At 50.4% G+C, this 15,430-nt stretch overlaps 1 long non-coding RNA gene across 1 annotated transcript; it reads right to left on the bottom strand.

The window, feature by feature from the left end:
- Positions 1-873: 873 nt before the first annotated feature.
- Positions 874-7,673, bottom strand: LOC116639361. Its single transcript, XR_004300828.1, has 5 exons — positions 7,568-7,673; positions 5,912-6,052; positions 2,522-2,590; positions 1,931-2,117; positions 874-1,657 (listed from the first exon to the last, which is right to left on the bottom strand). It is a non-coding gene; the product is annotated as an uncharacterized LOC116639361 (long non-coding RNA).
- Positions 7,674-15,430: the final 7,757 nt, after the last annotated feature.

The following is a 15,430-nucleotide window of genomic DNA, read 5'->3' as shown; positions in this document are numbered from 1 at the left end:
ACACGGACATAACGCCTGTCCTCCTGGGTTCAAATCCAGCTCCATCCCTTACTAGCCTGGGTTAATTAGTTATCCTGTGTGGCTCAGGGTCCTTACCTGCAAAATCAAGACAAAAATAGTGCCCATCTCATAGAAATTTTATGAAGATTAAATATGTGAGTTAGTACATGTAAAGTACGTAGAATGTAGTAAGTGTTCACAGGGAGTGCCATGTGTGTTTGCAATCATATGAATTTCAATTGTAATAAGTGATACTGAGGAATATGGGCTCTTCCCTGATGCCCTGGTGACCTTACACAGATCCACATAAACTGGGCAGACAAAGCCTCAAACCATCGCCAATGTGAGTCTTGATAGAACACTTTGTGATGTTTCCAGAATATGAGAGGACCAGAGGCTTATAAGGAGCTACTACAAATCCATCGCTGCCCCCGTCCCATCTCCCCAGGGAGTCTGTTAGGAGATAGTTTCCCACGACCTCTGGGATTCTTATGAGGTATGAGGCTTCCCCCGACCCCCAAGGGTATAAGAGATTATAAAACTACACAGCTGTGCTCAGCAGGGATGTCCCACAACTTGTGTTGCACTGTTCTCTGGCCCCTGTGGCCTTGGCATTCTCCTTTTGGGGTTTGGGACGAGGACCTGGGGAGCTGGCACCTTTGGGTTCTCTTCCTCTGACTGTCTGGGTAGCACCTGGGTGGCTCAGCCGGTTAAGTGTCTGACTCTTGATCTCAACTCAGGTCTTGATCTCAGGGTCATGAGTTCAAGTCCCACACGGGGCTCCCTGTTGGGTGTGGAGCCTACTTAATAAATAAATAAATAAATAAATAAATAAATAAATAAATAAAAGGCTCTCCATTGGTTGTCCCCACATTTAATTCACCAACAAATACTGTCATTTCTACTTTTAAAATATACCATCTGGTTTCTCTGCCTCCACTCTTGTTCTTCTCCTGTCTAGTTTCCTCAGAAGAACTAGGGTGATTTTTTACATATACAGAGAGAATCATGTCATTCCCATTTCTTGCTCTTCAAAGACTTCCAATTATACCAAATAAATGTCATCCTTATCAATGACCTGCAAGGCCCTTCGTGGCCTGGGTTGTGCCCACATGTCCAACATCAGCTGGGAGAGGCCTGCTCATCAGCTAAGCGCTTGCCACACAGGCCTCTTCTAACTCATCAAACGCAACAAGATCCTTGGCGCCTCAGGGTCTTTCACGTGCAGCCCTTCCCTCATTCTGAGATGAAGAGATGGCAGAAGATAAAATCCTGAAGTGTTCCTAAGAACAACAGGAGAACCACAACAAAAGAGGCAGGGACAAGCAGCTGGAGATGTGGGCCAATACCCAGGAGTGTGGTGTGAGGAAGCAGGGCCCAGGGACCCCACGGCCTGATGAGCAGTCACGGGAGTCAAGTCCTCGCGAGTGTTCAGCAATCCAACACACCGTGAGGTCACTGCTGGCCTGATGGTGAGAGGCTCGGAGAGTGATGGGGGTCAAGGCTGGCCCCGGCCATCAGTGGGAGTCCCTGAGAACAGAGCGTGAGGGGCAGGCTGAAGATGAGGAAGAAATGGGAAATACAGCAGAGTGAAGTTGTGAGCAGCAGATTCCAGAGAATAAGCCGAGGGAGCAAGCCTTGAGTAGAGGAAGATGCACTGGAAACAGGAGTAAAAGAGAGGAGAGAGAAGAGAGGGTACCTTTAGGTGCTCTTCCTGCCACTTGTCTCAAATTCACTGTGCGCTGCTCCTAAGTCAACCAAGAGCGTCACCTTGGCATTCTCTTCTGCAGACTTCGCTCAGGCTTTTCTCTGTCAAGAACGTCCTCCGGCTCTCCTCTACCTACTACCTCCTAGGGACTTTATGTGCACACTTTGAGGAACCCCTCCACCCTGGGTGATGTAGTTCTCCTCTGAGTTCCCAAACACTTACTGCATAAAACTCTTATCGGTGCCTTCGTCGATTCGTTATGTTTGCAATCTCAGCAGTCTCCCTCTAGGTGGCAGTGTAAACTGTCCGTGGATCAGATGGTGATCCTGTTGACGTCCGCATCCCCAGTGGCGTTTGACACGGAATTGGTACACAGTAAACATTTGCTGGATGAAAGGAATCAGCGGCCCTGGATTGCGACAGAGCGTTGCAATCGTTTTGTCTGTATAGTTTTAAGCAAATTGTCTCATCTCTCTAAACCTGTTACTTATGGTATATATAAGGAGACCAAACCCAGTTGGATATGGAAGGCATTCGTTGTAGTATTGAATATGATAGTGCTTTGAAGAGTAAAAAACCTGATGAAAATGTTGTGTGTTATCATCCGTTGCCATTATGTCTTAGGGGGAGCTGGCCCTTTAAATCTAATGGGTCCTAACAGGAGAGTGCACAGTGCTAACAAGTTTCCACTTGGGCTTTTGAGAAAAGGGAGAGGTGGTGGTGTGGTGGAATGAGGCCTGGAACTGGGCTCAAGTTCCTAAATAGACTTGGGACTTGAAGCAAATCACTTAAGTCATCGATCTGATTACTTACAAATACTTGCTGAGCACCCACGACGCATCGGGCACTGGGAATGCAAACGTGAGAAGGCCTGGCTCCCACCTGGAGGGAAAGAGACCCGCAGATCAGCAGTGAGGGTCTGAAACCTCGCAGGGATCCAGGGGAAGAGAGGAAGGCAGCAACACGTGGAAGGAGCAAGAGGTGTTCAGGGAGTCTTTCCGAGGGAACCAGGGCACACCTGAGCTGTCATTCAGAGGGTGGGTGGGACTTGCCACAGAGAACCAGGGGAGGGAGCCCCCGTGGGCAAAGGTTAGAAGTTTGTAGCAGACAGACTTTAAGGTGGTCGCAAGATCCCCACTTCCTAGTGTTCATGCCTTGCTATAATATCCTCCCCCTCGAATATGGACAGGACCTCTTCCAACCAATAAAACACGGCTAAGGGGATGGGATGTCACTGTGACTATGTTACATTATACAAAACTCTGTCTTGCTAGCAGATTCCCTCAGGGTGCTGTTCTCCTGGTTGACTTTAAAGAAGCAAACTACCGTGGCTCCTGGTGTTTCAAGGAAAGGAATTCGGTCAACAACTCGGAGAGCTTGGAAGTAGATCTTTCTCCAGCCAGACCTTCAGATAAGAATGCAGCCCAGCCAACCCATGGATAGCAGCCTGGGGAGACCCTGGAGCAGAGAACCCAGAGGGGCTCTGTCCCGGCCCCCTGAGCCATGGAAACTGCCATAACAAACGTGGGTTGTTTACAGCTGCTAAACGTGTGCTAATTGGTTATGCAGCAACTAAAAACCAATATAAAGTGTGAGGCAACCCACTTTTAAGCTCAGAAGGGACATGGCCCTCTTCTAAGTCTTGATTTTCCCAAGTATAAAGCTGGAACTATAACAAGATCAGACACACACACCTCACAGGACGGTGGGGAGACCCCTTGGTCTTGGCAGTGAAAACATTTGTAAATTGCCAAATGCCATAAAGCTGCTGGTTGATAGCGTCCCGTTCCCTTACGTACACACTTAACCACAGGGTTCCCAGAGTCAGTGTCAGCCCTACGTAGAAAGAGTGATAACACCGAGGACTCACCAACGTGTTTTCAGGTCTCCCCAGAGCAACGCGTTTCTTGTCTCTGAGCTTTAGCCAGGCTGCCTCTTCTACAATACCCCTCTGTCCTCCTCCCGAATACCCTGCACCTCCCTGCCCCCGACTCCTCATGCTCTTGCAGTTTAGACTCGACTCCCCCAGGCTCCCTTCCAGAGCAAGGGGACACCCTCGCCTGTCCTCTGTGCTCCACGGTGCCCTGTACTGACACCTCAGGGCTTTCTTCACTCTACCAGCCCCCATTTGCCTTCTTGTCCCTCATCCTATGGCCCCAGGAGCCGTGAGCCACTTAAAGACAGGAACTGAATCTTATTCACCCTCGTGTCCCCAGTATCTTCCACAATGCCCACTGTGTAGTAGGTGATATCCCGTATATAAAATATTATAATATCTGTGTGTGTATATACATGGTGAAGGCAGTTACCCAATCTAGAAAAACAGTCCTGATAGGAGCGGAACAGAAGGGACTCCACCGACATAGCCCCCAAGGGAAATTTACCCATTCATACTTTTATTCCACTTAAGAAGAGGATGTGTGGGGGATTGTTTAAACCCTTCTCTTAAGAAACACAACAGAGGGCGCCTGGGTGGCTCGATCCTTAAGCGTCTGCCTTCGGCTCAGGTCGTGATCCCAGGGTCCTGGGATCGAGCCCCACATCGGGCTCCCTGCTCGGCAGGAAGCCTGCTTCTCCCTCTCCCACTCCCCCTGCTTGTGTTCCTTCTCTCGCTGTCTCTCTCTGTTAAAAAATAAATAAAATCTTTAAAAAAAAAAAAAAGAAAGAAAGAAAGAAACACAACAGAAAACAGCCGTTGGAGAGGATTTGGTGTTCTTACAGGTGTAGACAGCGCTGCCCCACGGGGAGCTGCCGGAGAAAGTGGGCTGCTGGCGACTGGTTTTCTCTTCTGAGTTGTCAGCTCAGCTGCTTTCGAGCAGCCTTCCTGAGAGGTGGGAGGAAGAGAAGGTTGATTTGCCAGGGTCTAAACCCAGAAAAAGAAGCCTGAATTAGCCAGAGCCCGGGCTGTCGCCACTGCCTCAGGGAAGGCACATGAGAGGTGCAGGAGGAGGCAAGAAGGAGGAAGGTGCGTGCAAAGCCCACATCAGAGGCACAGGGAGGGGCCCCAGGGGGGCTGAAGAGAGAGCAGATAAAGGTGGTCATAGTCACACTTCTGCTGCACTTCCCCCGCCCCAGCCCAGGAGCCAGGGACTCTCCTAGGATGAAGCCCTGAGGCTCCCAGCTGCTAGGTGGGGCTTTGCTACCCTCCCGGTCTGGATTTGAATCCAGGCTCCTCCATCAGCCAGCTTCGTGACCCAAGACCACAAACCCCGCAGAAAGCCGGTTTCCCATCCGGAAATGGAAATGGCAGTCCCAGCCTCACAAAGTTGTTGAGACAATTAAATGAGCACCAGTGTGCACCGAGCCCGGACCAGAACAGATGATTTTAAATGTCAGTTCCACGTCTCCCCAGCTACTTCCCCTAGGCACAGCAGCCACCTGAATCCAAAGGAAAATGCACTGAAAGAAAACAAGACACGGCATGTGATAGCATTTCGGGTGAGTAAAACTCCAGTGTGTAAATCACCATTATTACTATGGGAGAAAACAAGATGAAAGACAACAGGTATCACAGAGAAGGAAATTGCGAGCCTGCTGGGTTAGCGCTTGTGCGTGTACACAGCGCGTGGGAGCACCTGGAGCACCGTCGCCTTTCATCGGACCCTCAGCCCTATCAGTGCTTCAGTATTTCCTCCGCCATACAAATGGGGAAACTGAGGCTCAACTATCGCACTGGCTTTCCCAGGGAGCCCCCGCTGGGACTCAGGAAGATTGGGTGTGAACTCCATGTTCCTGGAATTGTGCGCTATCTCTACCCTACTGCGGGCTCTCAACAGACTGTCCAGTCCCTCACCGTGACCCCCACCACAGAGCCGTCTCACACACTCCCTGGTCCCTCCCGTCATTTCTAAATGATTGGAATAATTCCGGTTGCACAGAACATGATCTCAACCTGAATGAGATACACAGAACGGGAGTTCATTGCCGGGATGTACAGGGGTGGTTCAGGCTTTTGGGATAACTGGGTCCAGGCAAAGGGTCAGGCAGGTTGAAGATACAGGGTGTCACAGACTGCGGCCAGGTCCTTCTCCCCCAGCCTCCCTGCCCTCATCAGCACAGCATGTACTCCCCAAACCCCCACTTCTGGACAAAAGTGAGCATTTATATTGCCTCACACTTTATATTGGTTTTTAGTTGCTGCATAACCAATTAGCACTGAGAATTACCGTAGAGAAGGCAGACCTTTGGGAATGCCCATCCTACCTTGGTCTCCTTCCTGATTCCAGTTCTCCCTCCTCCAGATCCTCCTCTGCCGCTCCTGGCCATGGCCTGTAGGCTTCTTCCAAAGTCTTCACAAGCTGATGTGGCCTGATGATGGAGCACATCTGGAATTTTATCTTTTTCCTCAAGTGAAAATGTTAGAAGCTGTTAGTATTTTAAAGTTGTCCGCTGTGTTTTTCTATTTTTAGAGTGAACACAACAAATTTAGATAAACCACATTAGTGGCCCTTTTAATTACATGCACATAAAGCAAATAGGAACCGTATTCAGGGGAAGGGTACCCCGGGACTCTACCTTAACAAAAGCTGCCATTCTCCTCTAAGGACCCAGGAATATTGGCCTAAGGACCCAAGAGCCTCTTGGGAAGAAAATGATTTAGAGCCCAACCCTTAACCCTTTGAACACTGAGGGGGCTAAATAATGGCAAGCCAACAAGTGGGCCCTATGAACAGGCCCCCTTTCCTGAGGTGGGTGGCCCTCTTGGGCTCTCAGCCCCCCAGTGGGCAGACAAGTCAGGACTCAACTCCTCTGCAGGCCTGGTTCTCTTCAGTTCAGGGGAGAGGGGTAGGAAGACCGGCTTTGGCCTCAGTTAGAAACCATATCCCCAGTTCCATCTAACAGGTTCTAGAGATTATAAAGAATTTATACAGCATTTGCCTAAAGTCATAAATTTGTCCTTTCTCTCTTGACCTCTGGTTTCTGTGTCTACGCTCAGTCAGCACCCCAAACACAGACAGAAGTGAAGACACACACACACACACACACACACACACACACACACACACGTTGTATGGTACTTTAGAGGTTCAGCCCAAGCCTCTGTTCTGCTTTATTTCACATTTCCCACTGGGCCGGGGGCAATAAGCACAGAACCCACAAAACCCAGAGGAGGAATCATCCATGCCCAGGGAGCCAGTGGACCTAATCCAGCTCACACTCTGCAGAGCGATCTCCCTCCTTATAGCAGCACCCTGACATGTCTCTTTTACGATGCCTGGTGTTTGGGATAAAGCAGATCAAGAGAAGCTAAGCAGTTAGCCCAAGTTCATGCAGACTGAAAGTGGCAACACCGAGCATCAGACCAGGTCTAGAGCCCAGGGTGGCTTCTCATCCGTGAGCTGACAAGGTGACATGGGACACCTGCCTCTAGCTGGCCATGCGCTGGTCCTATGCTCTTTATGCACAGTAGAAGAACAAGGCAAGGGATGCCTGGGTGGCTCAGTCGGGTTAAGTGTCTGCCTTCGGCTCAGATCATGATCTCAGGGTCCTGGGATCAAGCCCCGAATCAGCTCTCTGTTCAGCAGGAAATCTGCTTCTCCCTCTCCTTCTGGGCCCCTCCCCCTGCTCATGCTCTCTTGCTCTCTCTCTCTCTCAAATAAAATCTTTAAAAAAAAAAAAAAAGAACAAGGCATGCCTTTACAAAATAATTTTGTATGTAACATTTACCAAACCATTCAAGAAATTAAATATACAAATCAACTTTTGTTTTGCTGTGAAGTTGTTGTTACCAATATTCTCCTGAGGTCTTCTCAGCCTCTCCCTTCCAACTAAATTGAGAGTCACAGCAGTGAATTCGCCCTGCGCTGGGCTTACCTGCCTGAGACCCTAGCCCCCTCTCCGGGCCTCCCCGCCGCTTACCGTCGGCTCCCTAGACAAGCGCCTTAGCGCCATCCTGGACAGGGCTATTTGCTCTCTGTCGCTCTGTCTGTCCACTTCTTCCCTCCTTCTCCATTTCCATGTCTCTCCTTCCCCTGCCTCTCTGCAAATCTTTCCCACGCAAGCACAAAAACTCATTTCATGTTTTATATATCAAAGCTAAAGTTCCCTTCAAGGAGGGGGAGAAAATCTGTCCTGAAAAAATAGATACATTTGCACCAGTGTCACTAGGTGGTGATAGCTTTCCCTTAGCTCTTAAAATCCCTTTTCCTTCTCTGGGTGGAGGGAATGTTCCTTGACAGGCAAAGGCAGCTGCTGGGTCTCAAGTAACGAGGGAGTAGTAAGGCCCTGATTCTTCCTCCTGGAACTCTCCTGATATGCGCGGCCCTGCTCCTGGGGGTCTGCACCTGCACACACACCTCTGGATGCTCAGCAGGCCCTCTCCCGGTCCTTCCCTGGGCCTCCCTGCTCGGGCTGAGCTCTGTTGGCCGGGGCAGCCACAGGCCACAGGCCACAGGCCCTGGCTCTTGCATGGCTCAGCAGCAGGACACTCGCTTGGGGAAGGGAGGCGGGGGGAGAGCGGTCCCTGCAAAGGTCAGCTGGCTGGCACAGCTGCTGATGCACCCAGCTGGTAGCCCCCGGGCGGACCCCAGGGAATCCGCATCTCAGAACTCAGCAGCCTTCTCGGGGAGGAGTGTGCTTTACAGACGAGACACGGGCAAGACATCTGTCACATGCACTGCGCCCCATCCAAGCCTGCTCTCTTTTGCCCTGAATGGTGATTTTCCCCCCACTCTGATTGGACCTAAGGACACGTCAGATGTAGACAAGAAACGGGGCTCCTGGGATCACTGTCTTCTCCGGCTCATCAGCCTGCTCACAGCTGTCCGGGCTCAGCCCAGACCCGAGTGCCCCGATGTCACGGGAAAAGCACAGACTCAACGGGGGCCTTGAGCTCCACGCCCGGCGCCAGCTCTCTTGGCCACGTGACGCTGGCAGGGATGTGGCTTCTGTGTCCTGGTGAGGAACAGGTGGCATGCAAGCTGGTAATGTGAATCGGGTTTCACAGAGGACCATCTAGAAGGGAAGGGCAGAATTCAATGAAACAAAAGGACACACGTGCAAAAGGCAGGAAGGGACAGTGACCAGCCCAGAGCTAGAAGGGCCGAGGGGTGCGGCCCCTGTCTGCTGTGAGGGTGGCCGAGGAGCCGGAGCCTCAAGGACGAATGCAGACAACCCACTGCCGAAACACCAGAACCTGACCCCCTTCCCACCTTCCCATCACCGGTGCCTCCCCATGACCAGCCCCACCAGAAGCCAGAGGCCAGGGGCCCACGGAAGTTCCCGACAGGTCAGCTCCGGGGCCTCAGCTGAGGATTTGGAGAGAAGAGGGAAAACATCCCGCACACTCTACCTAAGCCAGTTTCCATGCCTGCAAACTAGAAACAATCATAACTATGGAGAACGTTCAACGACATAATACATGCGAATGTCTTAGCAAGGCACAGAGGAGCGGCTCTGTCTTTCCTTTCTCCCATACCCTGTGTTTCTCTGGGTCTGCCCCAAATCAGGCAGGCACATCCCTTCACACAGGCACTGTCCTGGAAATGGTCACCAGCATCACAGGATGTCCCTTGTTTGGAAAACATTGATACCTAACATTTAAACAATGGCTTGCATGGCTCTTAATCTGACTTAACACTGGGGCTCCTGGGTGGCTCAGTCGTTAAGTGTCTGCCTTTGGCTCAGGTCATGGTCCCAGGGTCCTGGGATTGAGCCCCACATCGGGCTCCCTGCTCAGTGGGAAGCCTGCTTCTCCCTCTCCCACTCTCCCTGCTTATGTTCCCTCTCTGGCTGTGTCTCTCTCTGTCTAATAAATAAATAAAATCTTAAAAAAAATCTAACTTAACACTCACAGCAGCCCGGGAGGTGAATGTGTTTGCCCCCATTTTACAGATAAGAGACTGAGGCTCAGATTCATTACTTTGCCCAAAGTTGGTTCCTGAGTGAGAGAGCCAAGGTTCAGACACTGGCCTTTACCTTCCAGGTGCAGCTCTCCTTGCGTTCATTGTCCAGCTCACACCCACAAAGGGAGCGGAGCACATCCCTCCTCAGTGTTCTGACCCACCTGCAGGAGGGGGTCTGCCCAGATCTCCTTCCAGGGCACCCTCCCCGTTCCCTGGTTTCTTGTTCTGTTTGATTTCAACTCCAAAACTGGAACTCTTACCAAGGACTCTGCTCAGTGTGCTGGAGAACGTTGCCCAGAGCCCAAGGACAGCAGGAAGTGCCTGAGTGCACACCTCCCCACAGGTGGCCCTCAGACAGGACAAGTGCTCAGGGTAGGGCCCTCCAGGACAGCCATCCTCACTCTCCAGAGCTGCCCTGAGGGGCCAGACTGTGATGCCCTCCTCACGAGTTCGCTGAAATCATGCCTTTACTTGGCTCCTTCCCTTCCCAGGCAGGCTTGCCTCCTGACTCCCTCACTGGCTTCTCCCAAGAGCACTTAATAAATCACCTGTACATGAGTCCTTGTCTCAAGGTCTGCAACTGGGGAACCTACCCCAAGGGACCCACTTACCCCAAAACCCCTTCATGAGTGCTAGAAATACCGTCACAAAGGAGGGATGGTCAGACTGGACTGCCTTTCCCCAAATCAGAGGCAACCTCTTTTCTGCTCCAGATCCTCAGGCTTTCTGTGAAATTACACACATTCTAAAAAATTACAAAAAATCATTCCCTGCAGAGCCTGTGAAGAACTGGGAAAACCGCCATGATTCCTGGCCCCAGGTCCTCCTTTATAGCATAGTACACAATGTCCTCGATCATTTTTCTCAAGGACACACAAATAATCCTAATTTCCCTCCAATTCCGTCTCCCCTGAGGGCTCATGCCTGAAATTTCACTATGAGAGCTTTGATGGCGGCTCCAACAAAACATGCTGGCTGGAGTCAGACCCAAGATCTCCCCCATATTTCCATTGTGCCATCTTCCTTCTTGATGGCATGTCCCTCATACTAGCTACCCTCATGGTCACAAGATGGCCCACATCATTAGTCAGTAGGGAAATGCAAAATAACACCACAAGGAGATACGCTACACTTCTACTCAAATGGAGAAAGTTGTGAAAATTGACCATACCAAGGATTGGTGAAGACATGGGGGAACTGGAATTTTACACACGCTAGTGAGACTATAAAATGTCACAAGCACTTTGGAGAACAACAAGCAGTTTTTTTAAAAGTTAGACCCACTACATGACCCAGCCATTCCACTCCTCGGTATTTACCCAAGACAGATAATAGAGTGTGTTCACAAAAACACTTGGGTATGGATGTTCATGGCAGCTTTACTTGTGTAGCTGAAAACGGGAACAACCCAAATGTTCATTAGCAGTTGAAGGGATACATGAATTGTGATACATTCACACAATTAAATACCACCCAGCAATGAACAAGAATGAACTACTGATACATTCAACAACACGAGTGGATCTCAAAGCAAGTATGCTGCACGAAGGAGGACAAGTAAGAGAGAGTACACACCGTATGATCTGTTTACAAACAAATTGAGAAAATGCAAACTAATGTATACTAACAGAAAGCAAATAAGTGGTTGACAAGGAAGAGATGGCCGGAAGGAGCAGGAGAGAAAAATGACAAAGGGGCATGAGGAGAGCTTGGGGGTGATTAATATGTTTACTATCTGGATTTCGATGATAGTTTCGCAGGGTATACATATGTCAAGGCTTATAAAATTTTTAAATTCGTTTAAATTTAAATATGTGCTATTTACTGATGTCAATTATGCCTCAGTAAAGCTCTTTTTTTTTTTTTTTAAGCCGCTTGACAACATAGAGCATGGAAAACAACAACAAATATACAATGGTTTGCCAGGGGTCAAAAGCAGTTCACCTCCACTTGGGAAAACCCAATAAAATACTTTGGTAACAGACCAAAGGACACCTCTTCAGTGACCAGAAGGATTGTGGTCAATTGTGCATTTGTGTCCCTAGACCCTATTTATTGAGTGTCTACTATGGGTCATTCATATGCTCGATGCTGGGGCTATAACAATGAAGACCCTGCCCTCAGCAGCCCAAACTCCAGCAGAGAAAGTCTGCAAGGAACAACAACAGCAAAATGGCATTCACACTCACTCCCAAAAGCATTTATGTCTCTTGGCCCTACACACTGGCCAGTTTTGCTTCTCTGAATCTCCATTTTTCTTGTGGTGACCACCCAACGCCCTTGGGGAATGCATCATTTCTTTCAGTGATCTTCTACAATTGATTAAGCTACAGTCAAGTCATTGTCAGCAAAGATTACTTGATGCTCTGTCTCTTCATGTTACACATTAACTTTGAGGACACTCAGCCACCTTACTGTGAACTCATCACCCACATCTTCTGCTGTTCCTTTCTTGTATCTACCTTGCCTCCCATTAATAGATTGGGAGCAGGCACATACAGCAAAAGGAGCATGGGTGCTGGTATGAGACACACCTGGATCCCAACCACTCTCATCACTACACTATAATAATCTTAGGAAATTAATAAACCTCCCTGATCCTCAATTTTTCCATTCATACCATGAGAATAATATATAACTTCCAGGATTAATGTGAAGATGGATAAGAGATGATCTATATGAAGAACTCACTATCACGCCTGACACATAGTAGGTGCTCAGTAAATTGAAACTGTCAGTCTAATAATAATGATTCAAACCAAGCTCTATGATTCATCAGCATCGTGTCCTTGGGCAAGTTATGTTACTGCTCTCGGGTTGTTTCCTCATTTGAATGTGAAGGTTACAAGGCTTATTTCACAGGCTGTATGTCAGGCTCACCATGAGAGCTGTTACAGACTCATTACATTAGCACAAAGTGAGCGCTTGCTAATTGCCAAGCAATGTGCTTGGTGTTGGTGCAACAGGGATGGAAAAGAAAGACATAGTCCCTGGCATCCAAGAGCTCAGAAACCATAAGCAGCAAATTATGCTGTAGTAAGAGAGAAGGAAGTTCTGGAAATGGGAGCAAAGAGAGGCACTTCTCTCAGGCTGGCAAGGGAGAGGAATCAGAGGAAGCTTTCTAGAGGTTACATTATCTGAGTCAAGGCTAGAAGAACCTGCAGGGCTCATCCAAGGAGAGGGGAGAAGGAGTGTCCCCCAGAAGGATGGCCACAGGAGCTGGTTGCATCAACGAGCTGCACATCGCCCAGCACGGCAGGTGCTGGGAGTTGGGTGGTGCTCCCATCACCCTGCCGGACCCCAGAAAGCACCAGGCAGGCTGGTCTCCCTCCCACCTCTTCCCCCACGCCATTGCCCCACCAGCAGCTGCACCTGTGGCAGAATTGGCTCTATCACCATTTCCAGAGTGACCCATGTGCAAGCATCCCCACAGTGTGAGAGCCCTCCTCCATCAGGCCCTCCAAAGTGACTCCCTGCCCCGGAGCGAACACCGCCTGGGGACAATCACAGGCTGAGAGTGACTCCTCGTTGTTGGGCTTTCAGATCAGTGCTATTAGCCTCATGTAACCTGTGTATTTCCCTCTGTCCTCTGCAGCCTTATGACTTCCAGCCCCTGATGAGTCGTGGGGTGCTGTTTTTGCTGAAGAGGCTGGGGCAGGACAAAGCTTCTGGATGGTTTTATTTTGCTCCCTCCCAGCCCCTTTGTTAGGCTGTCCTGTCCCCACCCTACACCCCCAAGATGGCTGAGTCCCCTGACAAACTGGGAAGGAGGGGAAAGGGGCAGCCAACACTATGGAGGCACTGTGCATGCTGATAAGTTTGTGGCAATTTGTTACATGGGATTGAAAACTAATACAGTCTGTCACATGGAAATGGACTTCGTGTTTAGAGGAGGAAGAAAGGAAGGGAGGGGGGAAAATCGAAGGCCATGGTGAACCAAACGTGAGAGAAGGCAAGCACCACGTGGGATGAAGTCAGAGGCAGAGGTAGGTGGGCACCAGCTTAGGTAGAGACTTGGTAGGCGTAGCGAATCATTTAAATGCAGGTGCAACTGGGGGTTTTTGAAGGTTCTTTAGTTGGTGAGTGATGAGATCTGATTTACGTTTTCTAAAGAGCGCTCAGCTGCCCTGTAAAGAACAGATTAGATCCTAGAAAGTGATAGAAGCAGCATGGAGACCAGTTGGAGGATTATTGTGAGAGGCAAAGGGAGCTGGTGGGGTTGGGGGTCCTTGTGGCAGCAGGCAGATGGAGAGAAGCGGGCAGGCTCAGGATCTCTCTTCAGGAGGGCGCCCGCCTGCCTCACATGTGCGCGCGGTGTGGGGCAAAGTGCTCAGATGAACTGAACATGATTCCCAGGACCTGGGCTTGAGCAACCGGGAGAAGGTGGTGACATTCGCCAAAATGACGAAAAGTGAGAGAGGAGCAGCTCTGGAGCTAAGGTGGGCAAAGTAAGCCTTTTTGCTGTATTGAGCTGAGATGCCCATTAGTCATCTAAGTGGAGATGTCAAGTAGCAGGATGTATGAGCGTGCAGCATCAGGATGTTAGTGCTGGAGATACAAATTTGGAAGTCATTATCATGAAGATGATATTTAAAGCCATGGGAGTGATGAGGTCACGTAAGGAGAGTGCGTAGGTACGGGAGAAAGAGGACCCAGAACGGAGCCCTGGGGTGGTCCGACGGTCAGACCCAGGGTAGGGCAGGGGACCCAGCGCAGGGCAGGGGACCCAGCAGAGGACAGGCGGTGAGAACAGCTGGGACGAAGAGGAAGAGCTAGAGAGTGTTGTGGGAGTGAAGCCAGAGTAGCTTCAAGAAGCCCAAGTAACCAGCCGTGGGGTGGGGCCGTTGGTTACTAGGAAAGAAAGGGGCCTGCCAGAGAGAGCCCCCGGGCCTGCCAGCTGGGAGGCCGACGGTGACCTGACAAGGCAGTTGCTGTGGGTGGAGGGTAGGCCACCGCACCACGCCACAATACTCTTTCTTTCCTTGCATTAAACTAAGCCGTAATCACTTCATTTCTACATTTACTTGTTTCCTCACCCCTCCCCCACGGGAACATGCGCTCTCTAAGATCAGGACCTGTGTCTCGTTCTGTCCTCTACCCTCAGCACATAATGGGCAATCCATAAATACTCACTGCATAAATAACCGTGCCAAGTTCCTAACACCACCCGGCATGTGCGCTGCCCCGCCCTTCGGAGGCTCACTCCCACCCCCTCACCCTCCCCCGTGCGCAGTCTCTGAGATTGACACACAGAGTGTAAGTATAAGACAGCAGACATGGGGTGTGGGAAATTAAAAACACAAACGGAACAGACACCCTGCCTGCACTCTCAGGAGACCCGGGTTCGTGTCCCAGATCTGAACCTGATTTTGTCTTTGACTCTGCGGTGCCCCCCTCCTCACACGCCGCCCCCCTGCCTCAGGGCTGTGTCTGTTCACCTGGACTAGATCTGTGTTTCAAACTTTTCTTTTTGAATCCAGCAGAACCCCTTTGGTCTGATATTTAAAAGAGATAGACGGGCACTGGCCTAAGGGGCTGATGGAATCCGGTGCCCCGTAGCTCAGCCACCCCCAGGCCCCCCGCGGTTGCTCAGGGCTCTCCCAGAGCCAGAGTTTGCCCACTGGCGGTCCAGACTCCTGCGGTGTGCGCCGCCTTGGTGCCTCCCCGTGGAGACGCCCAGCAGGTGCAGCCCCGTACGGGTCCCTCAGCCTGCCCAAAGAGGCCGTCTTCTAGTGATGGAGCTCAAGCCCAAGGCCCCTCTGGCTGGGATGTTGCTCTCTCGGTGATCCTGATGGATGCTGACAGCAATTAGTGGAGAGAGAGATTTCCCCGCAGAAAGATGGGAACATTTATTAAGCACTTCATGCCAGGAGGCAGA

This window comes from Phoca vitulina, unplaced genomic scaffold (assembly GCF_004348235.1).
Source record: "Phoca vitulina isolate PV1807 unplaced genomic scaffold, GSC_HSeal_1.0 scaffold18, whole genome shotgun sequence".
In the NCBI taxonomy this organism is placed as follows: domain Eukaryota; kingdom Metazoa; phylum Chordata; class Mammalia; order Carnivora; family Phocidae; genus Phoca; species Phoca vitulina.
Note: the sequence above shows the minus strand (reverse complement) of the source record. Positions and strands in the feature narration are given on the sequence as shown.